We start from the raw sequence: 19,392 nt of genomic DNA, 5'->3' as shown, positions 1-19,392 counted from the left end.
CAGGAGGACCCGGCGCATGCCAACACCCCTCAAGGGTGCGTGTTTATACCCACCAGTGTCCAGGACCGCCTGCTGATCTGGGCGCACACCACCCTTATGGCAGGGCACTCCGGTATTACGCGCACCCTTCATTCTCTAGTACTGGTGGCCCACCTTGGCTTCTGATGTGTCCCACTATGTCAACTCCTGTTCCGTATGTGCCCACACGAAGACACCTCGGAACACCCCGGCAGGCAAACTAGTTCCTCTCTCAGTGCCTCAGCGACCTTGGTCACACCTGTCCATAGACTTTGTCACCAACCTCCCACGTTCTGACGGCTTCACCACAATCATGGTGGTCGTAGATCGGTTCTCCAAATCATGCAGTTTTTTGCCACTAACTGGTCTTCCTTCTGCTCTCCAGGTCGCTGAGATCCTGTTCCAACAGGTCTTCCGGCATTATGGACTTCCGGAGGACATCGTCTCGGACCTTGGCCCCCAATTCACCTCCCGAGTGTGGAAGGCTTTCCTGAAGAAGATCGGTGCCACGGCCAGCCTCACTACCGGTCTGAGCCACCGGTCTGGGCGCACCACCTCGGCAACACTGGAAAGGAAACCCAACGCACCCTAATCACCTCCAGGTCCCTAATCACCTCCAGGTCTACTGAGCCACCGGTCTGAGCGCACCACCTCGGCAACACTGGAAAGGAAACCCAACGCACCCTAATCACCTCCAGCGCACCTGTATCTCATCATCTCATCACCACCCCTATTTAGCCCTGGACTGTTATGTAATATGTTGTGTATGATTGTTTTTGCTTTGTGTCATGTACTCTCTCTTTGTTAATTCTCTTTGTCATTGTTTGAGTAAACCTTGACCTTGTTAATTCCTGCATCTGCGTCCTGCCTCTTCGTATCCTCAGTACTCGTCACAACTAGTCTATATATACACACTATATACACACTCACTAGACTATTAACACACTATATACACACTCACTAGACTATATACACACTATATACACACTCACTAGACTATATACACACTATATACACATTCACTAGACTATATATACACACTCACTAGACTATATACACACTATATACACACTCACTAGACTATATACACACTATATACACATTCACTAGACTATATATACACACTATATACACACTCACTAGACTATATATATACACTATATACACATTCACTAGACTATATATACACACTATATACACACTCACTAGACTATATACACACTATATACACACTCACTAGACTATATACACACTCACTAGATTATATATACACACTATATACACACTCACTAGACTATATATACACTATATACACACTCAGTAGACTATATATACACACTATATACACACTCACTAGACTATATATACACACTATATACACACTCACTAGACTATATATACACACTCACTATACTATATACACACTATATACACATTCACTAGACTATATATACACACTATATACACACTCACTATATTATATATACACACTATATGCACACTCACTAGACTATATATACACACTATATACAACTCACTAGATTATATATACACACTATATACACACTCACTAGACTATATATACACACTATATACACACTCACTAGACTATATATACACACACTATATACACACTCACTAGACTATATATACACACTATATACACACTCACTAGACTATATATACACACTATATACACACTCACTAGACTATATACACACTCACTAGACTATATAGACACACTATATACACACTCACTAGACTATATATACACACTATATACACACTCACTATACTATATACACACTATATACACACTCACTAGACTATATATACACACTATATACACACTCACTATACTATATACACACTATATACACACTCACTAGACTATATATACACACTATATACACACTCACTAGATTATATATACACACTATATACACACTCACTAGACTATATATACACACTATATACACACTCAGTAGACTATATATACACACTATATACACACTCACTAGACTATATATACACACTATATACACACTCACTAGACTATATATACACACTATATACACACTCACTATACTATATACACACTCACTAGACTATATAGACACACTATATACACACTCACTAGACTATATATACACACTATATACACACTCACTGGACTATATATACACACTATATACACACTCACTAGACTATATATACAATCTAACTAGACTAAATATACACACTATATACACACTCACTATACTATATATACACACTATATACACACTCACTAGACTATATATACACACTATATACACACTCACTAGACTATATATACACACTATATACACACTCACTAGACTATATATACACACTATATACACACTCACTAGACTATATATACACACTATATACACACTCACTAGACTATATATAATAATAATATACACACTATATACATAACTTAGTAGACTGTCTATACACACTACCTATACTATATATATATAAACAGTGTATACACACTCAGTAGATTATCTATACACACTCACTATACTATATATACACACTATATTCTCACTAACTAGGCTATATACACACTATATACACACTCATTAGACTATTTACATACACTATATTCACACTCACTAGACTATATATACACACTATATACACACTCACTACACTATATATACACAGTATATACACACTCACTAGACTATATATACACACTATATACACACTCACTAGACTATATATACACACTATATACACACTTACTAGACTATATATACACACTATATACACACTCACTAGACTATATATACACACTATATACACACTCACTAGACTATATACACACTATATACACACTCACTATACTATATATACACACTATATACACACTCACTAGACTATATATACACACTATATACACACTCACTAGACTATATACACACTATATACACACTCACTAGACTATATACACACTATATACACACTCACTAGACTATATATACACACTCTATACACACTCACTAGACTATATATACACACTATATATACACTCACTAGACTATATACACACTATATACACACTCACTAGACTATATATACACACTATATACACACTCACTATACTATATATACACACTATATACACACTCACTAGACTATATACACACTATATACACACTCACTATACTATATATACACACTATATACACACTCACTAGACTATATACACACTATATACACACTCACTAGACTATATACACACTATATACACACTCACTAGACTATATATACACACTATATACACACTCACTAGACTATATATACACACTATATACACACTCACTAGACTATATACACACTATATACACACTCACTATACTATATATACACACTATATACACACTCACTAGACTATATATACACACTATATACACACTCACTAGACTATATACACACTATATACACACTCACTAGACTATATACACACTATATACACACTCACTAGACTATATATACACACTCTATACACACTCACTAGACTATATATACACACTATATATACACTCACTAGACTATATACACACTATATACACACTCACTAGACTATATATACACACTCTATACACACTCACTAGACTATATATACACACTATATATACACTCACTAGACTATATACACACTATATACACACTCACTAGACTATATATACACACTATATACACACTCACTATACTATATATACACACTAAATACACACTCACTAGACTATATACACACTATATACACACTCACTAGACTATATATACACACTATATACACACTCACTGTGGTCCTCTGTAGCTCAGCTTGTAGAGCACGGCGCTTGTAACGCCAAAGTACTGGGTTCGATCCCCGGGACCACCCATACACAAAAAATGTATGCAAGCATGACTGTAAGTCGCTTTGGATAAAAGCGTCTGCTAAATGGCATATTATTATTATATTATATTATTACTATATACACACTCACTAGATTATATATACATACTATATACACACTCACTAGACTATATATACACACTATATACACACTCACTAGACTATATACACACTCACTAGACTATATAGACACACTATATACACACTCACTAGACTATATATACACACTATATACACACTCACTATACTATGTACACACTATATACACACTCACTAGACTATATATACACACTATATACACACTCACTATACTATATACACACTATATACACACTCACTAGACTATATATACACACTATATACACACTCACTAGACTATATACACACTATATACACACTCACTAGACTATATACACACTATATACACACTCACTAGACTATATATACACACTCTATACACACTCACTAGACTATATATACACACTATATATACACTCACTAGACTATATACACACTATATACACACTCACTAGACTATATATACACACTCTATACACACTCACTAGACTATATATACACACTATATACACACTCACTAGACTATATATACACACTCTATACACACTCACTAGACTATATATACACACTATATATACACTCACTAGACTATATACACACTATATACACACTCACTAGACTATATATACACACTATATACACACTCACTATACTATATATACACACTAAATACACACTCACTAGACTATATACACACTATATACACACTCACTAGACTATATATACACACTATATACACACTCACTGTGGTCCTCTGTAGCTCAGCTTGTAGAGCACGGCGCTTGTAACGCCAAAGTACTGGGTTCGATCCCCGGGACCACCCATACACAAAAAATGTATGCAAGCATGACTGTAAGTCGCTTTGGATAAAAGCGTCTGCTAAATGGCATATTATTATTATATTATATTATTACTATATACACACTCACTAGATTATATATACACACTATATACACACTCACTAGACTATATATACACACTATATACACACTCACTAGACTATATACACACTCACTAGACTATATAGACACACTATATACACACTCACTAGACTATATATACACACTATATACACACTCACTATACTATGTACACACTATATACACACTCACTAGACTATATATACACACTATATACACACTCACTATACTATATACACACTATATACACACTCACTAGACTATATATACACACTATATACACACTCACTAGATTATATATACACACTATATACACACTCACTAGACTATATATACACACTATATACACACTCAGTAGACTATATATACACACTATATACACACTCACTAGACTATATATACACACTATATACACACTCACTAGACTATATATACACACTATATACACACTCACTAGACTATATACACACTCACTAGACTATATAGACACACTATATACACACTCACTAGACTATATATACACACTATATACACACTCACTAGACTATATATACACACTATATACACACTCACTAGACTATATATACACACTATATACACACTCACTGGACTATATATACACACTATATACACACTCACTAGACTATATATACACACTATATACACACTCACTAGACTATATATACACACTATATATACACTCACTAGACTATATACACACTATATACACACGCACTAGACTATATATACACACTATATAGACACTCACTAGACTATATATACACACTATATACACACTCACTAGACTATATATACACACTATATACACACTCACTAGACTATATACACACTATATACACACTCACTGGACTATATATACACACTATATACACACTCACTAGACTATATATACACACTATATACACACTCACTATACTATATATACACACTATATACACACTCACTAGACTATATATACACACTATATACACACTCACTAGACTATATATACACACTATATACACACTCACTAGACTATATATACACACTATATACACACTCACTAGACTATATACACACTATATACACACTCACTAGACTATATATACACACTATATACACACTCACTAGACTATATATACACACTATATACACACTCACTATACTATATATACACACTATATACACACTCACTAGACTATATACACACTATATACACACTCACTAGACTATATATACACACTATATACACACTCACTAGACTATATATACACACTATATACACACTCACTAGACTATATATACACACTCACTAGACTATATAGACACACTACAGTGGGGAAATTTTTTTTTAGTCAGCCACCAATTGTGCAAGTCCTGCCACTTAAAAAGATGACAGAGGCCTGTAAGTTTCATCATAGGTACACGTCAACTATGACAGACAAATTGAGATTTTTTTTCTCCAGAAAATCACATTGTAGGATTTTTAATGAATTTATTAGCAAATTATGGTGGAAAATAAGTATTTGGTCACCTACAAACAAGCAAGATTTCTGGCTCTCACAGACCTGTAACTTCTTCTTTAAGAGGCTCCTCTGTCCTCCACTCGTTACCTGTATTAATGGCACCTGTTTGAACTTGTTATCAGTATAAAAGACACCTGTCCACAACCTCAAACAGTCACACTCCAAACTCCACTATGGCCAAGACCAAAGAGCTGTCAAAGGACACCAGAAACAAAATTGTAGACCTGCACCAGGCTGGGAAGACTGAATCAGCAATAGGTAAGCAGCTTGGTTTGAAGAAATCAACTGTGGGAGCAATTATTAGGAAATGGAAGACATACAAGACCACTGATAATCTCCCTCGATCTGGGGCTCCACGCAAGATCTCACCCCGTGGGGTCAAAATGATCACAAGAACAGTGAGCAAAAATCCCAGAACCACACGGGGGGGACCTAGAGAGTGACCTGCAGAGAGCTGGGACCAAAGTAACAAAGCCTACCATCAGTAACACACTACGCCGCCAGGGACTCAAATCCTGCAGTGCAAGACGTGTCCCCCTGCTTAAGCCAGTACATGTCCAGGCCCGTCTGAAGTTTGCTAGAGTGCATTTGGATGATCCAGAAGAGGATTGGGAGAATGTCATATGGTCAGATGAAACCAAAATAGGTAAAAACTCAACTTGTCGTGTTTGGAGGACAAAGAATGCTGAGTTGCATCCAAAGAACACCATACCTACTGTGAAGCATGGGGTTGGAAACATCATGCTTTGGGGCTGTTTTTCTGCAAAGGGACCAGGACGACTGATCCGTGTAAAGGAAAGAATGAATGGGGCCATGTACCGTGAGATTTTGAGTGAAAACCTCCTTCCATCAGCAAGGGCATTGAAGATGAAACGTGGCTGGGTCTTTCAGCATAACAATTATCCCAAACACACCGCCCGGGCAACGAAGGAGTGGCTTCGTAAGAAGCATTTCAAGGTCCTGGAGTGGCCTAGCCAGTCTCCAGATCTCAACCCTATAGAAAATCTTTGGAGGGAGTTGAAAGTCTGTGTTGCCCAGCGACAGCCCCAAAACATCACTGCTCTAGAGGAGATCTGCATGGAGGAATGGGCCAAAATACCAGCAACAGTGTGTGAAAACCTTGTGAAGACTTACAGAAAACGTTTGACCTGTGTCATTGCCAACAAAGGGTATATAACAAAGTATTGAGAAACTTTTGTTATTGACCAAATACTTATTTTCCACCATAATTTGCAAATAAATTCATTAAAAATCCTACAATGTGATTTTCTGGATTTTTTTTTCTCATTTTGTCTGTCATAGTTGACGTGTACCTATGATGAAAATTACAGGCCTCTCTCATCTTTTTAAGTGGGAGAACTTGCACAATTGGTGGCTGACTAAATACTTTTTTCCCCCACTGTATATACAAACTTAATGTACTATATATACATACTATATACACACTCACTAAACTATATATATATATATACATACTATATATACACTCACTAAACTATATACTGTACATGTTATCTTGAGCATCCTTGACTATTACTTTCTTTGCCTAGGTTTATTGACACCGATCATATTCAGCAGGTGTTGCGTGTTTGTAAATTCATAAGTTATTCTGTGCTCTGGCACACTCAGATGAGAGTGCTCTGAAATCGGAGTAGATAGCCAGAGTGAATTTGAGAACACAAGAGATATGCTAACTGGATAACAGTCGAGTGGCGCAGTGGTCTAAGGCACTGCATCGCAGTGCTAGCTGTGTCACTAGAGATCCTGGTTCGAGTCCAGGCTCTGTCGCGACCGGGAGACCCATGGGTGGCGCACAATTGGTCCAAGGTAGGGGAGGGTTTGGCCGGCAGGGATGTGGGTTCGTATTCCACGGGGGGCCAGTATGAAAAAAAAAGACGCAACCCCATGTCTTGCGAAGGTAGGTGATTACAGCTTTGCTGGAAGTAGTTGGCGGTGTTGCCACTTCAGGTTAGTTGTTGGTAACAATGTGACTTTTGCCGCTACAGTCAAAAAGGTCAACTCCAACTCTGTAGTAGGGTCGGTTGGGTACTGGATGAGGCATTAGCGGTTCTGCTTGCTGCTTTGGCCTGTAGGTCAAACACAGTTCACATGAAGCAGTGGTCTGGCTGATTTCCTGGTTCATTCTTGGCCAGTACATTACTTCTCGTGCTCGTCGTTTGCATTTTCCCTCACCCAAGTGGCCCTCGTGTATTTTCTGTAGCATTTCTTTGCGTAGTGTCATGGGAATTACAATCTTGTTGCCTTTGAACACTATGTCATCCACTACAGTGAGCTCTGCCATGCACATCCAGTAATCCTGTATTCTCCTTGGGCAGTTGTTTTTCTGTGCGGGCCATCCTATCAGTATTGTTTCTTTAACTCTGTCGTTGTTTGGTCAGCTGTAGTCTCTCTTTTGATCTGCTCCACAGACACAGGAAGTGATGCTACGATCATGTTGACGTAGGCCTGGATCTCAGCACTTTCTTTTCTGTGTGTCGGCGAACATGAACTTTCCCGGGATGTAGATCATCTTCACATCGTACTTTTGCAATCTGATTGTCATTGGACAATCATTCAGTGGTTTAGACATGATTGACAGTTTGTGGTTGTTTTCTACTTGGAAGGCTTGTCCGTAGACGTATTGGTGAAACCTTTTGCATCTGTATATGCTCGCCAGTAGTTCTTTCTCTATTTGTGCGTACCTTGTTTCTGCGCCTGTCAAGGCTCTGGACGCATAAGCGACGGGTTGCCATGTGTCGTCATGCTGTTGCAGAAGAACAGCTCCCAGGCCTATGACGCATCTGCAGAAATCCTTGTGCTTTTCTCTGGATCGTAGAACCTGAGCACTGGCTCTTCTGGGATTGTCTTTCTTCTTCAGGTTTTTGAAGCAGTTTTCCTGCTCCTGGGACCATTCCCATTCATTTTTCTGTTCCTGAGGACATCTGAGTGGTGCGTACTGTGCTAACAGTCGAGGTATGACATTTGCAAGGTGGGTGAAGCGTCTCATGTCGTCCTTGTACTTCAGGCGCTCCATGTTGTTGATGCCTGATGTTTTCCTCTGGTCTGATTTGACTCCCTCCTCTGAGAGTATGTCTCCCATGAAGGTTAATGTTTTCACACCAACCTCACATTTTTTCATGTTTAGTTTCAGGTTGACTTTCCGTGTCATGTCCAGCACTTGTCTCGCATCGTGTTCTTCTTTTGTGGACCCCCAGACGATGATGTCGCCCCATCATGATTGCTACTCCTGGAATGTGCTCGAAAGAGCATGTGGATTGTCTTGTGGTAGTCCTCTGGTACTGAGAAAACCCAGTATGGTAGACGAAGAAGTCTGTACCTGCCCTCAGGTGTGTTGAATGTGAATAGCCACGAGCTTGCATTGTCTAGTTTCATGTGCCAGAATCCTGATGAGGCATCAAGCTTAATGAACCACTTTGCTCCAGCAAACTGTGACATTATCTCTTCTCTGTTTGACAACTCTCACTTGATAGCTTTGTTGATCTCTCGAGTTTAGACATATCGCAATAACCAGTGACACCACAATAACCAGTGAGCCAATGTGTACGTTCAACCATTTTTGTGATGACGTCCAACTTTTCTACGTGTCCAAGTTTCTCCTTGAACTTTTTCCTCAGTGCGAATGGAATTTTCCTGGACGCATGCACAACTGGAGTAACTTTGTCATCAGTATATCACTATATCACTATACAGTGCCTTGCAAAAGTATTCATCCCCCTTGGCGTTTTTCCTATTTTGTTGCATTACAACCTGTAATTAAAATGGATTTTTATTTGTTTTTCATGTAATGGACATACATAAAGTTGTCCAAATTGGTGAAGTGAAATTAAAAAAATAACTTTTTTCAAAAAATTCAAAAATATTAATAATGGAAAAGTGGTGCGTTGCATATGTATTCACCCCCTTTGCTATGAAGCCCCTAAATAAGATCTGGTGCAACCAATTACCTTCAGAAGTCACATAATTAGTTAAATAAAGTCCATCTGTGTGCAATCTAAGTGTCACATAATCTGTAGTCCCGTGTAGCTCAGCTGGTAGAGCATGGCGTTTGCAACGCCAGGGTTGTGGGTTCGATTCCCACGGGGGAATGAAAATGTATGCACTCACTAAAACTGTAAGTCGCTCTGGATAAGAGCGTCATTTAAATGACAAAAATGTAAATCTCTGTATATTTACACCTGTTCTGAAAGGCCCCAGAGTCTGCAACACCACTAAGCAACGGGCACCACCAAGCAAGCGGCATCACGAAGACCAAGGAGCTCTCCAAACAGGCCAGGGACAAAGTTGTGGACAAGTACAGATCAGGGTTGGGTTATAAAAAAATATCTGAAACTTTGAACATCCCAAGGAGCACCATTAAATCCATTATAAAAAAATTGAAAGAATATGGCACCCCAACAAACCTGCCAAGAGAGGGCTGCCCACCAAAACTCGGACCAGGCAAGGAGGGCATTAATCAGAGAGGAAACAAAGAGACCAAAGATAACCCTGAAGGAGCTGCAAAGCTTCACAGCGGAGATTGGAGTATCTGTCCATAGGACCACTTTAAGCCGTACACTCCACAGAGCTGGGCTTTACGGATGAGTGGCCAGAAAAAAGCCATTGCTTAAAGAAAGAAATAAGCAAACACATTTGGTGTTCGCCAAAAGGCATGTGGGAGACTCCCCAAATATATGGAAGAAGGTACTCTGGTCGGATGAGACTAAAATTGTGCTTTTTGGCCATCATGAAAATGTCTGGCGTAAACCCAACCCCTCTCATCACCCCGAGAACACCATCCCTACAGCGAAGCATGGTGTTGGCAGCATCATGCTGTGGGAATGTTTTTCATCGGCAGGGACTCGGAAACTGGTCAGAATTGAAGGAATGATGGATGGCATTAAATACAGGGAAATTCTTGAGGGAAACCTGTTTCAGTCTTCCTGAGATTTGAGACTGGGACGGAGGTTCACCTTCCAGCAGGACAATGACCCTAAGCATACTGCTAAAGCAACACTCAAGTGGTTTCAGTGGAAACATTTAAATGTCTTGGAAAGGCCTAGTCAAAGCCCAGACCTCAATCCAATTGAGAATCTGTGGTATGACTTAAAGATTGCTGTACACCAGCGGAACCCATCCAACTTGAAGGAGCTGGAGCAGTTTTGCCTTGAAGAATGGGCACAATTCCCATTGGCTAGATGTGCCAAGCTTATAGAGACATACCCCAAGAGACTTGCAGCTGTAATTGCTGCAAAAAGTGGCTCTACAAATAATTGACTTTGGGGGGGTGAATAGTTATGCACGCTCAAGTTTTCATTTTTTTTGTCTTATTTATTGTTTGTTTCACAAGAAAAAATAGTTTGCATCTTCAAAGTGGTTGGCATGTTGTGTAAATCAAATGATACACCCCCCCCCCAAAACTCAATTTTAATTCCAGGTTGTAAGGCAACAAAATAGGAAAAATGCCAAGGGGGGTGAATACTTTCGCATATTTTGTGCTCTCCAGATAAACATCCTTGTACTCAGTAAGTAGTGATTCTTGGTCATTTTCAGTCTGTGATGTCAAACTCTCTTTTCACCATATTGAGCTTTTCAAATGCACTGATTCCTAGTGATTTTCCACAATCAGCAGCTGTGTTTTGAACTGTTTTCCTTTGTGCTGTAAAGTTACTATGCAGCTTCCTTTGACTGGTACATCCTCCCCAGTAGAACCAGTAACCTTCCTTTGAATGGTACGTTCTCCCCAGTATAACCAGTAACCTTCCTTTGACTGGTACGTTCTCCCCAGTAGAACCAGTAACCTTCCTGTGACTGGTACGTTCTCCCCAGTAGAATCAGTAACCTTCCTGTGACTGGTACGTTCTCCCCAGTAGAACCAGTAACCTTGATTTTCACAGGGTGTATTTTGCTCTTCACGTTCAGCGTTTTGTAGTCATCCAGCGACAACAGGTTTAACTGAGCTCCGGTATCGAGCTTGAATGGTATTATAGTCTCATTCACAGTCAATGGCACCATCCATTCAGCTTTTACTGCATTGCAAATATCCACAGAATCAACAAAGAATTCTTCAGTCTCCTCTTTGACTGTGAACCTTTTTCTTTGTAGCTTTGCAGCATTTTGAGAAATTATTATTTTCCCCACAGTTGTGAAATTATTTGCCATGTGCAGGGCAATTTTTTTGGCTTGTGAATAACTCCAAATTTTCCACATGTAGTGTTTAGATTTTTCTCTTTCTCTTGTTTTTGTTTTGTAAAGTGATGTTTGTCTCTTTCTATTGCACTGAAGTCTCCTCCCTGCGCCGCTCTTTAGCTTGGTGCTCTGCTGGTTTCAGCTGCTCTACACATATTCACTGCTTTATCCAAAGTTAAATCTTGCTCACGCAGCAATCTCTCCTTGAGTCCATTATCAAGTATGCCACGTGCCATCCTCTTTCACTAGTGAGTCTTTCAGATTTTAAAATTCACACATTTCGCTCAGTGTGTTCAACTCAAGTACTGATCAAAGCTGACTCTCTGTTTTCTGATCATGACTTGTATCTCTCAAATGTGATATTCTGCCTTGATACAAAGTACTCCTCAAATTTAGCCATGAGCTCAGTCAATGTCAAGTTTGCCTCGTCTAGCTGAAAGCTTTTGTAAATGTCCAATGCATCCTCTCCAATAACATGCAGAAAAATGGAAGCTTTCAATTAGTCATCATCTCCCCCTGCTCCACTGGCTGCTAGGTAGATATTGAATCTCTGCTTGAAACGTTTCCAACTGTCAGCTAGATTGCCTTTTAAGTAGAAGGACTAAACCTGTCCGTGACGGGAAACAGGAACAGTTTCATTTGTCTTACTTCGGTAGGTTGCTCATCAACTTGCTCATCAACAGATTTCAATGGAGCCTCACTTTTGCTGCTGCGGATCGTTGCCATCACTCTTGCTAGCTAGCATCTTCCACTACTCACGTCACTTGACTTGCGGTAGAATGTTCAATTTTGCAGAGTTAGTGCTTTCTTTTCTCTGCCGTCATAGCGACTACCAATCTGAAACCATGTTATGTTTTTTCCTTGTTTAATGACAAACCGGGGCATAGATTGAACTACTTTTAATAAACAAATACTTCACCTAGCAATATCACTGTGTAGCCATGAAAGGCATGCTCCCCCCTCACCACTGCTTGGCTCACACAGTGCCTCCTGGGTAATGTAGTCTTAATTTTACTAACACATAAGTTATCAGCAATGATAACTCCAGATTCTGCAGTCCAAGTCGTCTTGACATTCATCTTAAAAGACAGACATTGACAATCACATTGACAGACTCCTTTTAAAAATACCCACAATACTGACGACAGATCACATTGAGGAAGCTTATTCTAATAGCGCACATGTTAGTCTACGCATGAAATACAGTGAGGGAAAAAAGTATTTGATCCCCTGCTGATTTTGTACGTTTGCCCACTGACAAAGACATGATCAGTCTATAATTTTAATGGGAGGTTTATTTGAACAATGAGAGACAGAATAACAACAACAAAAAAATCCAGAAAAACGCATGTCAAAAATGTTATTACATTTACATTTTACATTTTAGTCATTTAGCAGACGCTCTTAACCAGAGCGACTTACAGGAGCAATTAGGGTTAAGTGCCTTGCTCAAGGGCACATTAACGTCATTTAGCAGACGCTCTTAGCCAGAGCGACTCACAAATTGGTGCGTTCACCCTATAGCCAGTGGGATAACCACTTTACAATTTGGGGGGGGGGGGGGGGGGGGGGGGGGGGTTAGAAGGAATACTTTAGCCTATCCCAGGTATTCCTTAAAGAGGTGGGGTTATACATTTATTTGCATTTTAATGAGGGAAATAAGCTTCTTTAAAGCTTCTACCCCCAAGCCATAAGACTCCTGAACAGCTAATCAAATGGCTAAACGGACAATTTGCATTGTCCCCCCCCCCCCTTATATTTTGCAGAGATCTGTATAAAGTGACTCGGGGGGGGGGCAAAAAGCATCTAGCGACGCACTTAGCTGTTCTACGACCGGTCTGAGGCAGGCGTTAGATTACAAGCGTTTTCATGTGCAACGTTAATAGCGATGGTTTTGGGAAACAGCTCGGAGATTCAACGATGTTCCTACGAAGGATTTAATGATGAACTTAGCCTTAAGATGCTTTTGGGAAACCGGGGCCTGAGCAATGCAACAGACCACACAACAACATTATTACAATTGTAGCATCTAAACGTTAGACCCATTAAAGGAAACAGTACAGAGGCAGATGCAAAGAACAAGAAAAGTTTATCAAAGCTTAGATGATTAGGTTTCCTTGTTTGACAGAGATAAATAAGACATTAAGAGTAACACATTAATAAGACATTAAGAGTAACACATTAATAAGACATTAAGAGTAACACATTAATAAGACATTAAGAGTAACACATTAATAAGACATTAAGAGTAACACATTAGCAGAGCTGCCAACTCTCGCGCTTTCGCCGTGTGACACACGTTTATGCCTGTTTTCACACGCACTCACGCCACACATCCGATTTCGTTCCTTTTTTCAAACTCCCCGACGGTAGATGGCGCTGATGAGCGCCACTGAACCATATGTGCTGCATCCCGAAGTTAGCGACAGAAGAAGAGATACCATTGCCGCGAAAGTCAACAGGAGAAGAAACGGTCACTACCTCAAGAAGTCTGATAAGAAGCCGAGCTGAGACTAGGTATGTAAGATAAGAAGCCGAGCTGAGACTAGGTATGTAAGATAAGAAGCCGAGCTGAGACTAGGTATGTAAGATAAGAAGCCGAGCTGAGACTAGGTATGTAAGATAAGAAGCCGAGCTGAGACTAGGTATGTAAGATAAGAAGCCGAGCTGAGACTAGGTATGTAAGATAAGAAGCCGAGCTGAGACTAGGTATGTAAGATAAGAAGCCGAGCTGAGACTAGGTATGTAAGATAAGAAGCCGAGCTGAGACTAGGAAATGTAACAATGAAATGTCGTCCAATTGAATACTCACTCTCTTAAACAACATACAGGACAGATTGACGGACATGCAGAGGAGCAACAGACAGGACAGAGGAGCAACAGACAGGACAGAGGAGCAACAGACAGGACAGAGGTGCAACAGACAGGACAGAGGAGCAACAGACAGGACAGAGGAGCAACAGACAGGACAGAGGAGCAACAGACAGGACAAATAGAACAACCAACAGGGCAGATGGAAGGAGACACAGAGGGACAGACAGAAGAGACCCCACCAATCCAACAGCAGGGCCAGAAGAGTCGTGCTCCGGCTGGAGCAGCAACATATATTTACATTACATTTACGTCATTTAGCAGACGCTCTTATCCAGATAGATCCATTTTCAAAAACGAGTGGACGTCTTCATGGCCATTTATTACCAGAGGGAGCCTCAACACGCACTACTGGTGTGCAGTCTGCCGTATTGAAAACTCATGTTGCCACCAGGGTGTGACAGATGTAGTGAGCCATATAAAAAGCATAAGGCCACCAAGATAAGCAACGAGCTCTCCAGTCCACAGCCACTATATCCCAATATGCAATGGCCGTTCCATCTGTTGGGGGTACGTCTGCACAAGAGGTTAAGGTATGATATGTGTAATGATTCTGTCAAGGTTCAGTCAAGAGTTTTGTGTTCTAGTTGATCACGGTAAAGTCATGGCTGATAGTTTTGACTAATTTGTGGTTTGTATTTCAGTGTAGTACAGTCCAGTTTTCTTAATTTGAGATCTTAGTTGCTGAATGTGTTTTTTACCTGTGCCCTATTATCGCAGGCGTCTATTTTAAATAAACGATGGTCTTTTGGGAGGATTCATAATTTTTTATTACTTACAGACAAGAAGGGCTGAGGTCAAAATGACAGCTGTGTTGGTAGTTCACAACGTCCCCCTAGCCTTTGCGGACCACCTGGGGCCTCTCCTAAAAGAATGTTTCGGAGATTCGAAGACAGCGCAGGAGTACAGGTGTGCCAGGACTAAGTCATCCTGCATTACCAATGAAGCACTCGCACCATATTTCACACAGGAGCTTGTGAAGGAGATGAAAAAAGGCCCTGTATACCCGTGTTACGGATGGGTCGAATGACACTGGTATTTCACAAACTATTTGAGATTTTTCCCCTCTGCGAAACATGTGCTTTGTGTATTTTTAAACATCTAATAACATGAACATCTGTATGATTCGAACTTGTCATTATAGGAGTGGAAAAGATGAACCCGCTTACTGTCCGGGTCTTCATGGGCAGCAAAGTTGTCCACCAGTTCTTAAATATGTGCTCAACAAGTGGGACGAGATGTGGAACAGCAAGTGAGATCTTCACCAAAATGAACTCCACCATAGAGGAGCATGGCATCCCTTGGGAGAACTGCATTGGTCTCTCAGTTTACAATGCAGCTGTGAACATTGGACCACGTGATTCCATTGCCTCTAGGGTGCTCCAGAAGCATCCCAACACCTATATTCATGGTTGTCCTTGTCATGTGGCACATAACACCGCCAAAGCTGCAGGAGTGGGATTTTTTAAAGTGAGTTAAGGCCTGATTTATCTTTACATGTAACTAGCTATATTTTTGTCTCATCAGACCACATGACCTTCTCCCATTCCTCCTCTGGATCATCCAGATGGTCATTGGCAAACTTCAGACGGGCCTGGACATGCGCTGGCTTGAGCAGGGGGACCTTGCGTGCGCTGCAGGATTTTAATCCATGACTGCGTAGTGTGTTACTAATGGTTTTATTTGAGACTGTGGTCCCAGCTCTCTTCAGGTCATTGACCAGGTCCTGCCGTGTAATTCTGGGCTGATCCCTCACCTTCCTCATGATCATTGATGCCCCACGAGGTGAGATCTTGCATGGAGCCCCAGACCGAGGGTGATTGACCGTCATCTTGAACTTCTTCCATTTTATAATAATTGCGCCAACAGTTGTTGCCTTCTCACCAAGCTGCTTGCCTATTGTCCTGTAGCACATCCCAGCCTTGTGCAGGTCTACAATTCTATCCCTGATGTCCTTACACAGCTCTCTGGTCTTGGCCATTGTGGAGAGGTTGGAGTCTGTTTGATTGAGTGTGTGGACAGGTGTCTTTTATACAGGTAACGAGTTCAAACAGGTGCAGTTAATACAGGTAATTAGTGGAGAACATGAGGGCTTCTTAAATAAAAACGAACAGGTCTGTGAGAGCCGGAATTCTTACTGGTTGGTAGGTGATCAAATACTTATGTCATGCAATAAAATGCAAATTAATTACTTAAAAATCATACAATGTGATTTTCTGGATTTTTTAGATTCCGTCTCTCACAGTTGAAGTGTACCTATGATTAAAATTACAGACCTCTACATGCTTTGTAAGTAGGAAAACCTGCAAAATCGGCAGTGTATTAAATACTTGTTCTCCCCACTGTATATGATATGGATTTAATGTCTAAAACAGAGTTTTGTGAGCTCCATGAAGCGGAGTACATGGAGGTCCTCCTGCATATCTCGGTCCGTTGGCTAAGCCTTGAACGTTGTGTGACCAGGATCCTGAGGCTGTATGAACCTCTGGCCAGCTACTACAAATCTGCTAGTATGGTCATCCATTTTCTATTTCATTATGCAGCAACTACATGGATTGTTAGTCACATACTTGTATTAATGACAACCTCTTGTTTTGTGTTATTTATTGATTGATTCAAGATGAAAATCAGGCCAGGTTCAAGAGACTTGTGCAGACATTCACTGACCCCATGACAGAAGTGTACCTGCTGTTCTTCCAAGCCACCGTACCAACTTTAACTTCTTTCAACTTGCTGCTTCAGAGAGAGCAGTCATCAATATTTTTGTTACATGATGAGGTGGGATTGGATTTTGCTGTTTTTTTCCATTCTGTGTTTCTTGCTGATATCTGCAGGGGTCCTCTAAAACAGGTTGCACCAACTATTTTTGTAAATGTCTGTTATAGATGGTGAAATTTGTACGCAAGCTATGTTCCAAGTTTATGGTTCCAGCAGCTCTGCAGTGCCATGAGGAGCCTTGTGAAATTGCCTTTAAAGAAAAGGCAAACCATTTACCAGGTTAGTATTTGACTATTATTATGATCAAACACTGTGATATGTGATATTTAGCCTTGTACCTTATACCGATATGCTGTATCTGTGACAGGAAGAAAGTTGAACATTGGGTTTTACAACCAGGGCTAAATGTAACAGATTACTCGACGAGGGTGACATCACACCACAGCAGGTGGATTCATTCCATGAAGCTGTGTTGTGTTTCCTGACAAGTGCTGTGGACTATGCACTTAAGAAGCTGCCACTGGAAGAGCCACTGATCAAGCACGCACAATTTGTAGATGTACGGCAGAGGGCTGAAAGTGACATTGAAGATGTCCTGTACTTTGTTGAAAGGTTAGTTTTTTTTCTCTAATTATTATGATGAGGTGTGTTCACTCCTAAACTGCACATGAGATATTCTTATGTGGCTTCTCCTCAAAGATGTGTATGAACTGCTGCTGGTTGATGACTATATACCTAAAACGTAACAACTTGTAACTCTACTTTCATAAATAGGTTTCCCCATCTCCTCCCATACCATGGGCCAGAGGAGCATGACCTTCTGGGTGAGGAGTTTCTAAATTATCAGACCATGCCAATGATATCCCTGCAGGACCAAACTGAAATGGAAAGCTTCTGGGCTGAAATGGCAACCCGGAAGCATAAGGTAAACATTTTTTCAGGGAATTCTGTACAAAGATTAAAAACCAACTGGCAGTTTCCTTTTGGCTTTACCAGTATAAATCATCAACAAATCATCAGACAACCAATATTACATACCCAGAGAGTGGCTTTGCTCTACTCAGACACCCTTTAGATCAACCATACTCTATACAAAGCCAACCAAGTCTCAATTCAAGACGAGAGTCTCATGTCAACAACT

The sequence above is a fragment of the Coregonus lavaretus genome (assembly GCF_964263955.1).
Source record: "Coregonus lavaretus genome assembly, chromosome: 30".
Classification (NCBI taxonomy): domain Eukaryota; kingdom Metazoa; phylum Chordata; class Actinopteri; order Salmoniformes; family Salmonidae; genus Coregonus; species Coregonus lavaretus.
Note: the sequence above shows the minus strand (reverse complement) of the source record.